Here is a 16,063-nt window from a genome sequence, read left to right on the forward strand (position 1 = left end):
CTAGTATGAAAGACGCTCACAACTCCCTAGATCTGCTGTGGCAGAAATGTTTGCCCAGTATGGAAGGGATGTGTTTATTTTTTTATTCTTTTAATGGATTCCTGCTAAGCCAGTCCTACATCTAGACATAGGGTAGAAGAAATACAGATTTAGTGGGAGAGAAAACTCCTGGAGAAAATGAAGCAGGAGTGATGGGGAAAGGGCCTGGGGGCCTCCCTTCACACCAGTTGATGTACCCAAGACATTTCACAGACTTTTCACTAGTCGTTTTGTAAAACTTACAGAGCAAGAAGGAAACGACATGAGAGAAACCCTAATATCCCAGGGCTAGCTTTGTCACTTATACTGATAGCTTGCGATGATGCTTCATTAACTAGTGCGAACGCTATAACATGATAAAGCTGCTGTCTCTATTACTGTTGCTATAGCTCAGAGAAGGTTGAATGGGCAACTATCATACTATCTGTTTTTGTCGACTAAACCCAGGATATGTGGCTATGGAAAGCGCTCTTCTTTCTTCGTTTCTTCACCTCCCCTCCTTCCTAAATTGTCCAAAACCCTCTTGACAATCCCCTAAAAGTGCACGTTCTTAATTTTGCATTTTCAATAATGGTTTTAGACTGTATTTATTGTAAGCCGCCAAAAGAACTTTATGTTGCCGGCGAAGTGTTTGACGGAAAGAAAAGCGCATGCACCACCCATAGCCACATTGCAACGAATAAGGTAAGATGGAATCTGAACCCACCAAAATTAGAAAGAAATTATTAAGCACTTTGAGAAAGAGGCTTTCAGGGAAAGGAGAAGTTCTGAAAAATTGGAGGCTGTGATTTGGTACAGTACTAGCTCCATCATTCCTTTGTAGTTTAATGACAGCACAAAAACACAAGCTACTGTTTCTTAATTTAGTGAGAAGGTGCAAAATATTGAACTTCAGTAGTGGTTGGGTTCAATGCTGGAGTTCTGAGGCCCATCTTGAATGTTTAGAAAGCAAAAAGTGTGGTATTTTAAGATAATTCATTATTATTATTATTATTATTATCTTTCTGTATGTCATATTAACTATAGCAATGTTCTCCACATAAGACAAACAGGCACATTTTTTTAGGCAAAGGGATTTGTGCTCTTGGCATGCATACCTATTTTTATAGCACCTTGTAATATATTGCAACCATTTCGTGTATAGAACCTGTGAGCTAGCCAGAGATAACAGATGCTCCGGAGACCATTCTTAAAATGTTCCTCCCGCTGACATACAAATCACTCTTTTTATCTCGCTATATATATAATCTGAATTTTAACCAAATCTGTCAAGGTTCCTCAAGAGTTAAGCTTATGTAAGCTTGAATCTGCATTATTCTTTTGTTCACAACTTGGAGAATAGATGTAAATTTTAGACGATTAGCTACTTTTGACTGACACATTCCATTTGCTACATTTTGCACATCTTGCATTATTGTTTCCACACCTTTTTGTTGGCAGATCAGCCTACAAAAGACCAGCCAAGATATTTGGAGTCTATGAATTCTATTCACACAGAGAGGTTACCATAGAAATGAAAGAGAGATCTCATTTACACATCTCGGCAGTGCATCTTCTGACAGCTGTGGTTGACACGTTTGGTAGCAACATTTCTGAAAGATTTATCTTCCAGAAAAAAGGGAACTGAGCACACTGCTAGATAAAGAGGTAAATGATTTTATAATTCCCCATGTTTTCCTCATATGCCCCTCACATGCCCACCCTCCTCCATTGGTAGATGAAAGATGAAACTGAAGACCCCCTTTATATTCTTCTGTTCAGTATCCCAAGATCTCGGATCCTCCCCATATGCTATACAAGCCTAATAGTTACTCCTAGTTTGAGATGAGCAACACAGACATCTTCAGTAGTTTTTCTTTTTCTGTGGAGACTGGTCATGTATCCCAATGTCCGGGCTGCCATATTTTGTTAGAGAAATGCAATATTCCCCTTAGTTAGGGTATCCATTGTGATTGTAGGTTGTGAGTGAAATGTAAGTTGTAGGAGAAGACATCGTGATGAAGTATATCACCTCTTTATGATGAGGCTGAAGATTACTGTTACACCATTCAGTATTCAATCCCAAGCTCTCCAGTCCTTTTTACACTCTTACTCATATTTTGTTATGTATGGGTAGCATAGACATCACTGGATATAAGCTGGATATACACACACCATATGCCTACAAATATACATCCAAAGAAAAGCATAGCTCATATTTGAATGCCATATTTTTCCCTACTGTGGTTCTAGAATGCATATCTCCTTCTCACAACACCCCAAATAGCATACCCTCCAACATTTCTCCGGTGAAAATAGGGACATCCTATTTCATACCCTCCAACATTTCTCTGATAACAATAGAGGTTTCCACTCCAACATTTCTCAGGTGAAGATAGGGATGGCCTAAAGAAAAGTGGGATATTCTGGGATTAAATCAGAAACTGGGATGGCTTCTGTAAATCTGGGACTGTCCTCAGAAAATAGGTACAATTGGAGGGTCAGAAAGAACTTCGTGGCTTACCCTTGCAGAAGGGCCACACCTCCCGCTAGAAAGTGGAGTTGCACTAATGCAAATAGCAGAATGCCACATTTTAAATCATCTGCAAAGGCCCTAAGCAAGGGTCACGTCAACAATTTTCTTCTTTCCCCCAAAGCAATATAGCAGAATTTCAAGCCTTTCAGTACAGTATGTTGCCTCCCAATCCTTTCAAAGATGTTACTGGGCACGAAACAGCATGGTGGGGAGCATGTGCAGATTAGTTCCGTAAATGAAAAGCTTGTATTTACTTAATGTAAATATTGCACGGGAAGTGACACATTTGCTTTGTCACATTGTCAGTATGAGTTCCAGTTTTGCACACAGCAATTAGAATCAAACTCAAAACCTTTCAGATTCGCTCAGCATTGTTGCTTGAGTGATGTCTCTAGCCAAGTCTGGGTTCCAGAGTTCAAGGAAGAATGCAGAATTCAATGTTGCTTTATGAATGGTGGAAGAATAACCCATTCAGCAACTGAGGCCAGTTTTGAAAACCACATGAAGGGTGACTGTGCAGGCTGAAATAAACAGTACCTTCTTAGTGCAAACCAACCATTTCTTTCAGAAAATGCTTAAACGTTAGCCCCATGTGACTTAAGGATTTTAATTGAAGCTTGCCGCCACCACTGATTTTTTTTGTTTATTTCTCATTTAACATACACACATACATCCTTTTATTTTCAGGCCACCTTCTCATAGTCCAAACCATGCTCAAGGAGGCTTACAACATGAAAACATTACATAATTACAAATATAACAAAAGTAGCCATAAACAATAAATAAAACACATTACAAAGTGCACAACCAAATTGAACAATTGTCACATAAATCATACTAAGATCTAAAAATAAAGTTACAAAAATTAATATCAATTAGAGCAACAAACCCTCCCAATTAAAAAAACGAAACCCAGACAAGACCCAAGAGTCTGTTCAGCAGTCTCAGCTTTTGTAGCTGGAATCAGTTATAGGACCTACAACCAAGGTGGTCAGGCAAACCTGTATTGTAGTCATTTTCTTATAAGTAACTACATTGTATATTAAATGGATGAACTTGAGGGTAGAGGATTGGATTCAACTATAGAGAAGTGGCAATGGTAAAAGATCCAGTCACAACATTTAGGGTGAAGCGGTGCCATGTTTATGTGGAGAAGAGAGCAGAGCAACTGTTGCAGAAAGTTGCAGATTGAGGACCTGGCATCTCAAGATAGGGCTGGAACTCTTGCAGGTTCTGCTAGTGAGTGTACACAGTACCAAGGTAGTTGAACCAATTAGTATAAGGCAACTGCTTCTGTGGATTCTGGTAGCACACATACACATGTGGTTCCCAGACAGCCTGTCCTTGGGCTCCAGAAGCAAGTGGATGTACCAAAGTGTTCAAAACAGCAACACTTGTTCCAGTTTTAACATAGTCTAGAGTGTGGTTGACACAGAGACAGTCAAACTGTGAGAGAGATATGGGCAAGACAGGATGTGGCTTTCTTAAATATTACATGCATATATAACACCCGCATTCTTGATCTGGAACCCAACTCATCAACCTGGGGCATGATAGGACATATGCTGGCCAAAGTGGAGGGCAAGGTGGCACCCTCCCCATTCCAAATAAGCACATCTGGCAGATGAATCTTATTCCAACACTGACAACCGAAGAGCTCCATTTACCACGCCCAAGTGAGACATTCTAATTTAGGTGGCAAAGGGCTGTGTGGAACTCACAGGTATATCCTCCCAACAATGGGTATGGCCAGGGGGCTCATAAGGAATGGCCAGAGAGCTTTCCTGTCATCTCCCCAGGATCTGCCACCTGAGATGACCATCTCCCTTTGTCCTCTTCCACCTGATATATCATCAGTTAATCACGGGGAACAGTGACTTCATTGCTCAGCTGGAGTCCCTAACAGGGCCAGCAATTTCTTACCTATACGTCATACTTCTGTAATTGAATAACCACTCATTCCAATGTTGCTGGGCTCTTATGGGGTTTGTAAAGGTGGCTCATGATCTGTCAGAATCTTTGCAGGCATGTCAAACAAACATAGTGATGGAACTTGATCCTGGACATGATGAATGCCCTGTGTGAGCTGCAATAACCGGTCCTAAAAGTTGTGTGGAGTTAGCCTGGGCTAAAGTCCAGGGTATGGTATTTAATTTCTCTGATCAGATGCCACAATGCTCTCTGTACTCCACATATCACAGCCCTAATAATTGGAGTAGAGGTATGCTGAATCTTATAGGAAGGAAATACGTAGTTTGATTTCCACTGAAATCCAACAAACCTTACGTGTGGTTCATTGCATGCTATAAACCACCGCACTTCATCGACAAACACAAGCCTAACAAATGGGTGACAAGGGAATTTCACAACACTCAACAATGAAGTGGTTCGGGTCAGCAAATTCCCCTTTTCTCTAGTTCAATCCATAAACTCATATTCCACTACCATCCCTCATACACAGTTGACACATTAGGAATGTGCCATTCTGCCCTTCAGCCTGTCAGTTTCCAATATGCTGTAGTAAGGAAAGGAAAAGACTGTCTCCTCTGGCTTCTCATTGAGATATATTGTTCTGTGTTCCCAGAAACTAACTATCTGGGTGGTATCTCATGCAGACTTTAAGAATAGTCATTCCTTTTCAGGAATGCATGAAAGAGTGATAAAGGGGCAACAGTGACTTTTCTTGAGTCCATTCATTCAGGTCATGTCCTAGACCAGCAGAGACAGTGTTTGCTCCATCTTCTACATGACTGAACTTTCAGATGTGGTCCTTCCCTGTCCTTCTCCATGCATTCAGTATCTGCTTGGTCTTGTTAACAAGACTATTATAATTCCTATCATTGAAAGTTTTCAGCAGTTGTAATTCGTGTGGCTGTACTGTGATCAACTGGAGAGAACTGTGGCTTATGGCTCTGCTGAATGCTAGTCATAGTTGGAGTAGTGTTCTCGAAGCTACCAACATGAGTTTGACCAAACTGAGGGAGGCAGTGGAAGATAGGAGTGCCTGGCGTGCTCTGGTCCATGGGGTCATGAAAAGTCGGACACGACTAAATGACTAAACAACAACAAAATTAACAGACATGACTAACTGAAGTCTATTAATTTCAATGGGTCTACTCTGAGTAAAACACAGTGGAATTGCAAGAGAAATCCATGTCCCCATACCTTCTGTGATAACTTAGTAAGATGCAGATTTTAGAGGGCTAAAGGGATGTGGGTGGCACTGTGGTCTAAACCACTGAGCCTTTTGGGTTTGCCGATCAGAAGGTCGGTGGTTCAAATCCGCATAATGGGATGAGCTCCAGTTGCTTTGTCCCAGCCTAGCAATTCGAAAGCATGCCAGTGCAAGCAGATAAATAGGTACCACTGTGGCAGGAAGGTAAATGGCGTTTCCATGCACTCTGGCTTCTGTCACGGTGTTCCATTGTGCCAGAAGCGGTTTAGTCATACTGGCCACATGATCTGGAAAGCTGCCTGTGGACAAATGCCGGCTTCCTCAGCCTGAAAGCAAGATAAGCACCACAACCCTATAGTTGCCTATGGAGATAGATGGGGGAGGGGGCTAAATGTATTTAATTCTATTGCATAGAGTTTGTGCATTTTTTTGTGTGTCAGGATCATGTGGGTGGGTCTCTCTCTCTCTCTCTCTCTCTCTCTCTCTCTCTCTCTCTCTCTCTCCCTACCTCCCTCCATTGCTTTGGATAAAATGGGAGCTTGTAAATTTCATTAAGGGCGCCCCTAACTATTTTCTGATAATCCGAGCACCAGGGTACTTCCTTTTTTATGTGCTTAATGTGGAAATTAGGGAGAGGGTTTGTCAAGATCAAAAGCTAGAAGGGAAAAAAGGATGTGCAGTGATAGCAATTATCCAATTTCAGCTTTCAGGCTTTCAGAGGAAGGGCAGTAAAAATTCTGCTCCTAAATTCCAGTAATTTTTAATGCTTCAAAGTTTCCATATCCTTTAAAAATATATATGCTAAAGGAAAAGGTATTGGTTCAGTCCGGAGGATGAATCTCTCTGAATTGCAAAAACCAGGGTGAGAGGAAGGAAGGTAACAATCCGTAGAGGAGCATATTTCAGTTTTGAATTTTTAATGGGCCATTATAGCATAAAAAGCTGTGGGCAGAGAAACCATTTTAGAGTAAATTAAAATACCTTGACAATATCAATTGAACTTTAGCAGCGCAGCCAACTGATCCAAGTGAATGAAAAGTGATGAAAACAGGGGACATGTTTATAAATATGTGTGTCACCAATCCATTTGGGTTATGGGATCATTTCGCCTTCTGGGGAATTAACATGTCATGTTCACCTGAATGTGTCATAGATCATCCATTAGTAAACCATTCTTATGATTCTATGCAGTCCCTGATCTTTTGTCAGGACACAATGAAAAATAATTGCTCACTTAACCAATACACTTAGAACCGGAGAGCATAATAAATGGGTGGCTTTTGGAGGAGACTTTGATTCACCTTTACTGCCCATAATGCTTTCACTATATACGTTCTGTCCTATTTTTAGATGGGCTTAGACAGTTCCTAAAAACACACAACTTAAATGCATTAATGCCTTTTAGTTTATTATGGTTAGTTTGCATTTACATTTTAACTTTCCATTCTTTCTTGTAAACTGCTCTGGAAATGCCATTAAAGGCTATCGCAAAAGTACCTTTAGCCAATCAACAAACAACTAAAAAAAAAATGAGTCTTTGAGCCAGTCAGATAAACTAGGATAACAGGACTTTTGCATGACTTTTAGGGTGCAAAAAAAGAAAGAAAGAAAGAAAACTTTTAATTGTAAAGTAATAAATGGTGTGGAAACATCGTCAGATAGATTTGTTATCATAAAATAAGGCAGTTATGTGATGATTTTGCCCTTGTCATTTGGTTCCAGAGAATGGGAACCAAAATAATAATAATAATAATAATAAAATCAAAATGTATTCCTGCATTTTTGTCTTGCCTTCTCCCTGTTAACGAACTGCAATTACTGGGCAATTAGCAGCATGTTATGTATTAAATGAGGATGCAAATGCTCGATTTACTGACTAAATTATAAGGAGTGGTGGATGAATCGTCCTCGATTTTTGAAGGCAATTATTAAAATCATGGTGTTTTATTTTTATTCTTAAAATCTCATTGTTGGCATCTGTCTGTCTTGAGAGACAATGGAGTATGCCTCCAGGGGTGAAGTCAAACGTCTGCATTAGCAGCACCAAAGTGACCTGCCCGGGGCACAAGTCTGGGCAGTGTGTCTGGAGGTATAATTAGGTCATCCCTGCTAAAGGGCAGTCAGCAGCTGTGGGGGAAGAAGGATAGGCAATAATGAAACAGTAGGGCATTAGGACCCAACATGCATTCGTCAAATTCTATTCTGTAACACAAGAATGGGAACGGAAAGGAGTCAGCTGAGAAAACTGGAAGGATAAGAGACATAACAAATGGATAAGAGTGAGTGGAAGGAGAGAAAGGCTGCTTATGTTTGTAGCTCCCCCAGGTTACAAATGTGTCCGAAGGATCCAGACTGGTGGAAATGTATAGTCCCAAAAGAGACTTCTTTTTCATTTTTCTGCCTCTCTCTTGTGTGAAACAGCCATAACAGATCAAACACAAGAGGCCATCCAATGTCATTACACAACATTAGAATTTCAATGCAGCCAGTATTTTTCAATGGAGCCAGGTCACACAATTAGATGCATGCCATTTAGTGAGGTCATAGAATGATATCATGTCAAAATTTGTTATTTTTTTTTTGCTGGTAGATGCAGAAACCTTTCCCTTAAGGCAAAAAGGTAAAGAACCCCTGGACAGTTACATCCAGTCAAAGCCAACTATGGGGTTGCAGCGTTCATCTTGCTTCAGGCCGAGGGAGCAGGCATTTGTCCACATACAGCTTTCCGGGTCATGTGGCCAGCATGACTAAACTGCTTCTGGTGCAATGGAACACTGTGACAGAAACCAGAGCGCACTGAAATGCCATTTACCTTCCCGCTGCAGCAGTACCTATTTATCTACTTGCACTGGTGTGCTTTCAAACTACTAGGTTGGCAGAAGCTGGGAAAGAGCAATCACCCCATCATGCAGATTCGAACTGCCAAGCATCCAGTCGGCAGGCCCAAGAGGCTCAGTGGTTTAGAGAACAGCGCCACCCGCTCCCTTATACATCCATGGACTAATGGGTTTTTTGCCGTGTTTATACTTCCTTCCATGCTATTCAGGAGTTGTTTTGAAACCTCTGCTCTATAGTTCAGGTTTACAGTGCTGCCTCTGCCTTGAATTTACACCAGTTTAATTCAAGCTGGCAGAAATTCTGCAGGTTCCTAAATTGTTACTATCTGACACAGATCCAGCCATGTGGGAAACTGGGTGTTTAGACCATGTCGCAACAGAGGAAGGCAATCCGCCCCCATTCATTCTTTATAAAGTGGTGCTACTAAACAACCCACAAATGCACAGCCAACCATAAAGCATGGATGTGGTTAAAATGTCACAGCAGCTGGAAGCACATTAAAGGTAAATGTAAAGGGACCCCTGACCATTAGATCCAGTTGTGACCAACTCTGGGGTTGCGGTGCTCATCTCGCTTTATTGGCCGAGGGAGCCAATGTACAGCTTCCGGGTCATGTGGCCAGCATGACTAAGCCGCTTCTGGCGAACCAGAGCAGTGCATGGAAATGCCGTTTACCTTCCCGCCGGAGCAGTACCTATTTATCTACTTGCACTTTGACGCGCTTTCGAACTGCTAGGTTGGCAGGAGCTGGGACCGAGCAACGGGAGCTGACCCCATTGCGGGGATTCGAACCGCCGACCTTCTGATCGGCAAGTCCTAGGCTCTGTGGTTTAACCCACAGCGCATTACTGGCTTCTTAATTGCATGTGCATCACAGTATGTTTGCAAGCACTGAACATGTGGGATATAGTTGTCTGCACCTAATGTGCAAAATATGTGTGTAAATCAGCCCTTTGTCACTCAAGAAATTAAGAAGTAAAATCACCTGTTTTAGCTTACTCAATGCATTTCCCTGAGAAGTCGAATTATATCTGGCATTCAGCTCTTCATCTTTTGTCCATGCGGATATCTGCGCATGAGCCCAAGGAAAGGGACATTGATGTGGTTGTCTTAGCTCTCCCTGTGCTTGTCTAAAAATCCATTGTTTGAATGGCTACTTGTCAATGGAGGGGTTAAAGTGGAGCAATTTATCTACTTGAATGCTGGGAAAGGGGGATTCAAATGTCTTTCTGCTGCTGATCCACATTCAAAGGTACTTACTCTGTATAAATGAAGGCAGAGAATAGGCTAGGTTGTTTTTAGGATAAAAACTAGCATAAATATAAATGGGACGGAGGATTTTCCAGAACAAGGTATTCCAATTAGTTCAGCCCAATTTTCTATTAAGCTGTGCGCTGCAGATAGACATATTGGGCCTTTTATGAGCTTCATTGTAATGTTTATCATTTATTTGTTCATTACAAAAATTTTGCTTCTCTCAGCATTTGAAATGCACAGAGATGCTTTCTTTAATCTGGGGATATTAAATTTTGAACTGCAGTTACAGGAAGAGCCAGCAGAACTGCTTCTAAGACTGCAGGAGTTTTTTGCTTCCAAGAATACATATTGCTGATAATCTTTAAATTCACTGTAGGTGCCCGACTATAGGGTATAATAAAATCAATTGTCGAAAAGGAAATTGACTGCAGCATTACACAGAAACGTTTGTGCTTAAGAAAGCCAAGCATATATTGTTTTGCTGTGGGCAAGAAATATTTCAGAAATCTGTTCTGTGCTGTAGCAGCTGGGACCAATTCAAGGGAGCATCTCCTGATAGAGATACCTTGCAGGCTGAGTGAGAACCAACCACTCAGCCTCCCTTCCTTGTTTCAAGGGATTTGGGTTGGAACTGCCATCAGGCAACTACTAGCAAGAGGTGGCTGCTTTCATCACCAGCTGAGTGAGATCCAGTTGATTCTTCGTCCCACTCACTAGCCCCAGAGGAATTTGGTGGGAGCTGCTGTGTGGTAGGAAACCAGAGCTGGATGACAAGGTCAAGTTCAGGAAACATTACCTGGATAATCCTGGTTACATAAGGACATTGGATAATTTCTGTTTTTGCAATACTTGATTCGAGCAGGACTTTTGTTTTGAGAATATTTTGCAAGCCACTTTGAGGGGCTATAAAGTGAGATGTAAGCCGTTTGTGTAAAATGAACCAATATATTATGCCTCGCTGCTATTTGTGAAAGTCAATATATATCTTTTAGCCTCTGTTTTTAGAGTCAAGGAATATTATGCTCATATGCACAAAGGAGCGACAAGAGCTACAGTGAGCTGCATGAAGTACAAGGTTGAAGAGGAAGCCAAGGCAAGGCTTTCCCAACCTTGCTGAACTTGGTTTAAAGCAGGCCCCAGTGTCCTCATCTGCTCTGCCATTGACTCTTTAGCCTTTCAGTTAATATTTGTGCTCATGGAGCAGTGTGGTGTGGTGTGATGGTGTTGGGCTATGACTTGGGATACCAGACTTCAAATCCCTGCTCAGGGATGAAACTCACTGGGTGACTTTGGGCGAGTCAGTCTCTCAGCCTAACCTTCCTCATGTGAGGATGAAATGAGGAGGAAGAAAAACATGGACGTCCCCTTCTGCTCTTTGGAGGGAAGGTAGAATACAATTGTAATAAGCAAACAAACATGGAGCCAGGTGAAGTTATGCTGTGAGCTTGCTGCTGCCCATGGGTAATGAAATTGTTCTTGTGTTGACTTTGGGGATCACTTTTGGGAATCAGTATGGTGTCTATTGGTTATTCTGTTTTTGTGTGTTAATAAAAGTTTGAATATGTTGCCTTATTTCTGCCCTCTTTTTTGGTAATGCTCAGGGATGATAAGAATTGCAGTCCAATAATACCTGGACAGTCACAGATTCCCCAGACCTGCTTTGGTTCATCAACTTTTTGATGACTTACGTTAAAGGCAATAAATTCAGAAATCAGTGGCACAATACTCTGCTATTTCCGCAATGATGCAGATAGTAGATTTCAATAATTTATTCAGAAATTTATGTATGTTGAATGTCCTTCCACAGCGTATAAGGACACTGGACTGGAAATAATGACTTTATTATGATATTTCAAGATTCCTCATCTGGAAATTATGGGTGGAAAAAACAATCATACCCCATAAAAACTGCAACCAAATCTTTTGTATATCCACATAAAATATTTTTTTGTCTTGATTTAGTGGAAACAAGATATATTTGACCTGAATTTGAAATAATAATTCTGAGAGACACTTCTCAATGAATTAGTCAAATATTGACTCTGTACTGAATAACAAACTGTGCAAGCAGTACTATTGCTTAAAGGGCATGGCAGATTTATGAGTTGGGATAGGGAGGTGGGAGGAGAGGAAAGATGGGTTTTCTTTCATAATTTAGAAGTCCTTTAAGATGATACAGTGATCTATGTTGCAAGGTCTCAAACCAAAGAAAATATACTTACCTTTGATGTTGATTGAAGTAGTACTAGACAAACTTGAAGAATCACTGAGTGAGTCTAAAGTCACAATATTTTTGTTAGCTAATGATACCATGATAGTTAATCCACGGTAAATATCAGCAAGGCAATGCTCTTGTTTCTTTGTACAAATTAAATTAACTATTCCCCATCATGCTTCCCAACATCTACATGAACCTACCATGTGGATGTCTTCTTTGAAATGTCACAGCTATGCTAAGAGTCTATGCAAATCTTTGCCTTGTTTCCATTTTCTGAGTCTAAGAAGTGCTGAACAAGTATGGGGCAGGGCAGTTTTAGACTAAATGAGAGTATGGAAGGGGGAGAAATTCATTCAGCTTTCATGTTAATATGAACCCTACATAACTCACACTTCTTGAGCTATCTGAATTTCTCACTTCACCAAATTTTTTGATGAAGTTCTCCAACCAAAAAGTTGTGTACGAAAAAGCATGCCAAGGGTAAAGTGTACGCAAAAGTTGCATATTGGTGTAAATAACATGCAAAAGTGCATTAGGAATGATTTCTTATAAATGAGTGAATTAAGAGGAAGGCACTCAAAATGTTTAGAATATTTTTGCAAACTATTTTTTTTTAAAGAAACCTTTGTGGAAAAGGAGCAATCTAGGATTTCTCATTTAAACTGAAAGATTTGCCCACCCCTAGATGAAAGCAAAGAAATGGAAACTTGCTCAAGACAAGATGGAGGAGCTGTTGGTTGGAGAAAATATGCAAGTACAGCCAATCTTTCCTATTGCCTCCACTTCCTCATAGAAAACTACAAAGCAGCCACAGCAAAAACAGATCGCTCTCAATGCCCGTTGTGACCATAGGCGCCGACTCCATGGGGCTTGAGGGGGCCCGAGCCCCCTCAAAAATTCGTTTGGGGGGGGGCTCTGCCCCCCCAATAATCTCCGGCGCCCCTCCAGCAGAGCGCCATCGCCGCCCCTCCCCCAGCCCAAAATGCACAGGGTCGGGCTGCATGCCTCCTGCCCTTCCTCCCGAGCAAAAGCTCCACCCAATTTCCGCTCCGGAGCTGATTAATAGGCGCAGCACGCTCTCCCCTATTCGCTCACGAGGAGGTGGCGCCACTTTATTTGCATATTCCTGAGCTTATTTATTATTCATGAGCTTTCCCGGGCCCCCCCAATATTTTTTATAAGTCCGCGTCCCTGGTTGTGACTCACCTCTCCCTGAAAGCTTGAAGAAGGAGGGGCATCTTTACCTGCTGAAAATATAAACATTCTTGACTGAAACCCTACACCGTAAGGAAAATTAATGTCTACATCAGAGTAAAGGAATGGAAATGGTTGCCCACCTGGTCCTGTCTAGCTTAACTCAAAACATTCACATCACATTCAGCGTACAAGTTATTTCAATTATATGCTACTTTTGAGTACGTAACTCCTGCTGAGGAAACGTTGGGATCAGGTGCGAGTGTGGAAAAATAATCACAATATGCCATCAAGAGTCCCAGTGCATAAACCAAAAATACATTTCGCCTGTCCACCCCCCCCCCACAATTTCCCTACAATGTAAAATGCAACTCTGGCTATTGTACTTATGCCTCTTTCCAATGCCTGTGTTGTTTAGATACTTTTGTCATGATAGGCTCCAAGGTTAGCCTTTATTCATAAGATTCAGGCACGAATAGCTGGAAGTGAATATATATTGCCGTAAAATTGCTATTCATATTGATATAGCCATACCTGCAGCTATTGTGTATGACAATATTTAGATCATAATCTGGTTATTTTGTCCTACACTGAATGTAAGACAAAGCATCAAAGATATTTGGATTTATATTTAGACACTAGCTCGCAGCTTTGGGGCTCCAATCTTTTAAAGCCCAGTTTTCTTAAAAACTGTGTTTTTCAGCAGGTCTGTGCAACTTGTTGAAATCTAGGAAGCCAAGCACAGCTCACTGTGCCGCATCTGTGAGTCCGCTGGGTCTTCTGGAGGCTATGAAACAAAACAGAAGAATAAACACCACAAGAGAGCTGTCAAACAATGGACAGGCCCCAAAACTTGTCTGATGGAATTAGTTTGGTGGATCATGTTGTGCAGGCCTGATCTGGAGGAGAAACTTGAAGGGAGGGGAAATAAATTTGCAGCATGGTCATCTAAAAGAAATCTTAGCACTGAATCCAAGACTGGACATCCTTTTGATCATCTCCACGGATTTACAACTCATGCCACCTTCAGTGGCAAAGATGGTGGTTGGCATCCCATAGACTCCATCTTGGAAGTGCCATCTTTCCCATCCACCATCATGAATGACATTCCATTGTGAGAGAGGAGCTAAACTTGGAATATAGTAAGGTGCATCAGAAGGGAGCACCTAGACAGAGCTTTTAGCCTTATTATCTATTGTGACTGACCATGGACTGATGATGTTGCCTTCCAGTAATAAATGTACCAAGCTATGCCTCTGTTTGGTCATCAACTAGGAGAGAGAACATCCTTTTGACACTCATAAAACTCTTCACAGATCTACTCAGTCTTTACTGACTACAAAAAGGTGCTAGAATTTAAGATCTAACCACCTTTCGAATCCAGGTATGTCTGTGGTTGCCTGAAATTGGACTCTATTGGACTATAAATAAGGAAGTTATAGTACACCATTGAAAATGGTGGATTCTATAGGCTTGGTTTTAATCACAGCTATCCCTGATTGATGGGCTTCCCTTTGTAATTTGTTCTACTGCCGACTATTCTCATGATAAGTTAACAGCAGAACAAGTAACCATGGGAGGTAATGGAGTCCCTCAGAGGATGTTTCACAGACTAGGCAACATTAACATCTGTAAAGTACTTGTGATTCTTCCCAAAGCCAGTGAGTTATTCAATCTTAGGCTCTAAGGATTTATAACATCTTTTGGTTTGGGGGACATAAGCATTTGTATTGCAGCTATTAGTTATGGCTGTTTCCTGGAATCAATTGAACAGAGCTGCTGTTTCTGATTTTTCTCTGTCTCATATTATTCTTGCTATACCAATTATTAATGGGTGTTCTGAGATAATCCAATATCTGTTATAGCCTTGCTTCTGTTTCTTATTTTCAAAGCACCAATAACATGATGCACATTAGAAATACGCAAGGCAACATTAATTGTTTTTCAGTATCATCATTCAAACACAAATACTGGTTTACTTTCAGTCAAACAGTCAAATCTGAAATTGTATCGTATGTTCACTATGGAAGTTCATTTTAACTGTGTTACAACAAATGGATTGTGTCTAAGGGGTCAATTTAAATTTCAGATAGGTGCAGAGGGGTGTGTGCATGCCTGAAAGGGTAGTTTTGAAATTTTCAGAGGAAGCGATTTGCTTACCCAACTCTCTCTGAATTATTTTGGGAGGAATTTGTCTGAAAAGAGAAGGGAGGCACAGAAAGGGGTTCACAGCAGATAGCAGAAAATACCAAAGTCTAGCAATGAGGTAGGTTCAAATGTGGATGCTCATGAGCTTAGAGGGTGAGCAGAGTGGGACCGAGAAAACTCACTGGGTGACCTTCAGCCAGTCTCTTAGCGTAATGCACCTCAAAGGGTTGTTGGAAAGGTGCCTCTTCAAACCAAATGCACACTCTTAACTGTACATGGGAGCCAGTGTGGTGTAGTGGTTAAGAGCGGTAGTTTCATAATCTGGGGAACCGGGTTCGCGTCTCCGCTCCTCCACATGCAGCTGCTGGGTGACCTTGGACTAGTCACACTTCTTTGAAGTCTCTCAGCCTCACTCACCTCACAGAGTGTTTGTTGTGGGGGAGGAAGGAAAAAGGAGAATGTTAGCCGCTTTGAGACTCCTTAGGGTAGTGATAAAGCGCGATATCAAATCCAAACTCTTCCTCTTCTTCTTCTACATAAAGATAAACTTGAAGTCAGACTAGAACAAGGGTAGCAAATATTATGCCTTCCAGGTGTAGGACTACAAACCCTGACCATTGACTCTGTAGGATTTTTCTCTTCTGCTGCTGCCACAGCAGCAAGAACACCACTCATCACC

At 41.3% G+C, this 16,063-nt stretch overlaps 1 long non-coding RNA gene across 1 annotated transcript in view; it reads left to right on the forward strand.

Annotated features, from left to right (window-relative positions):
- LOC310688580 overlaps nucleotides 1–14,490 on the forward strand; it is a 29,141-nt gene extending 14,651 nt beyond the window's left edge. The window contains exons 3-4 of the long non-coding RNA XR_014517051.1: nucleotides 1,480–1,686; nucleotides 13,940–14,490. This is a non-coding gene — a long non-coding RNA (uncharacterized lncRNA). The remainder of the gene's footprint in view (nucleotides 1–1,479; nucleotides 1,687–13,939) is intronic.
- Nucleotides 14,491–16,063: the final 1,573 nt, after the last annotated feature.

The sequence above is a fragment of the Podarcis liolepis genome, assembly GCF_965112155.1.
Source record: "Podarcis liolepis genome assembly, chromosome: 11".
In the NCBI taxonomy this organism is placed as follows: domain Eukaryota; kingdom Metazoa; phylum Chordata; class Lepidosauria; order Squamata; family Lacertidae; genus Podarcis; species Podarcis liolepis.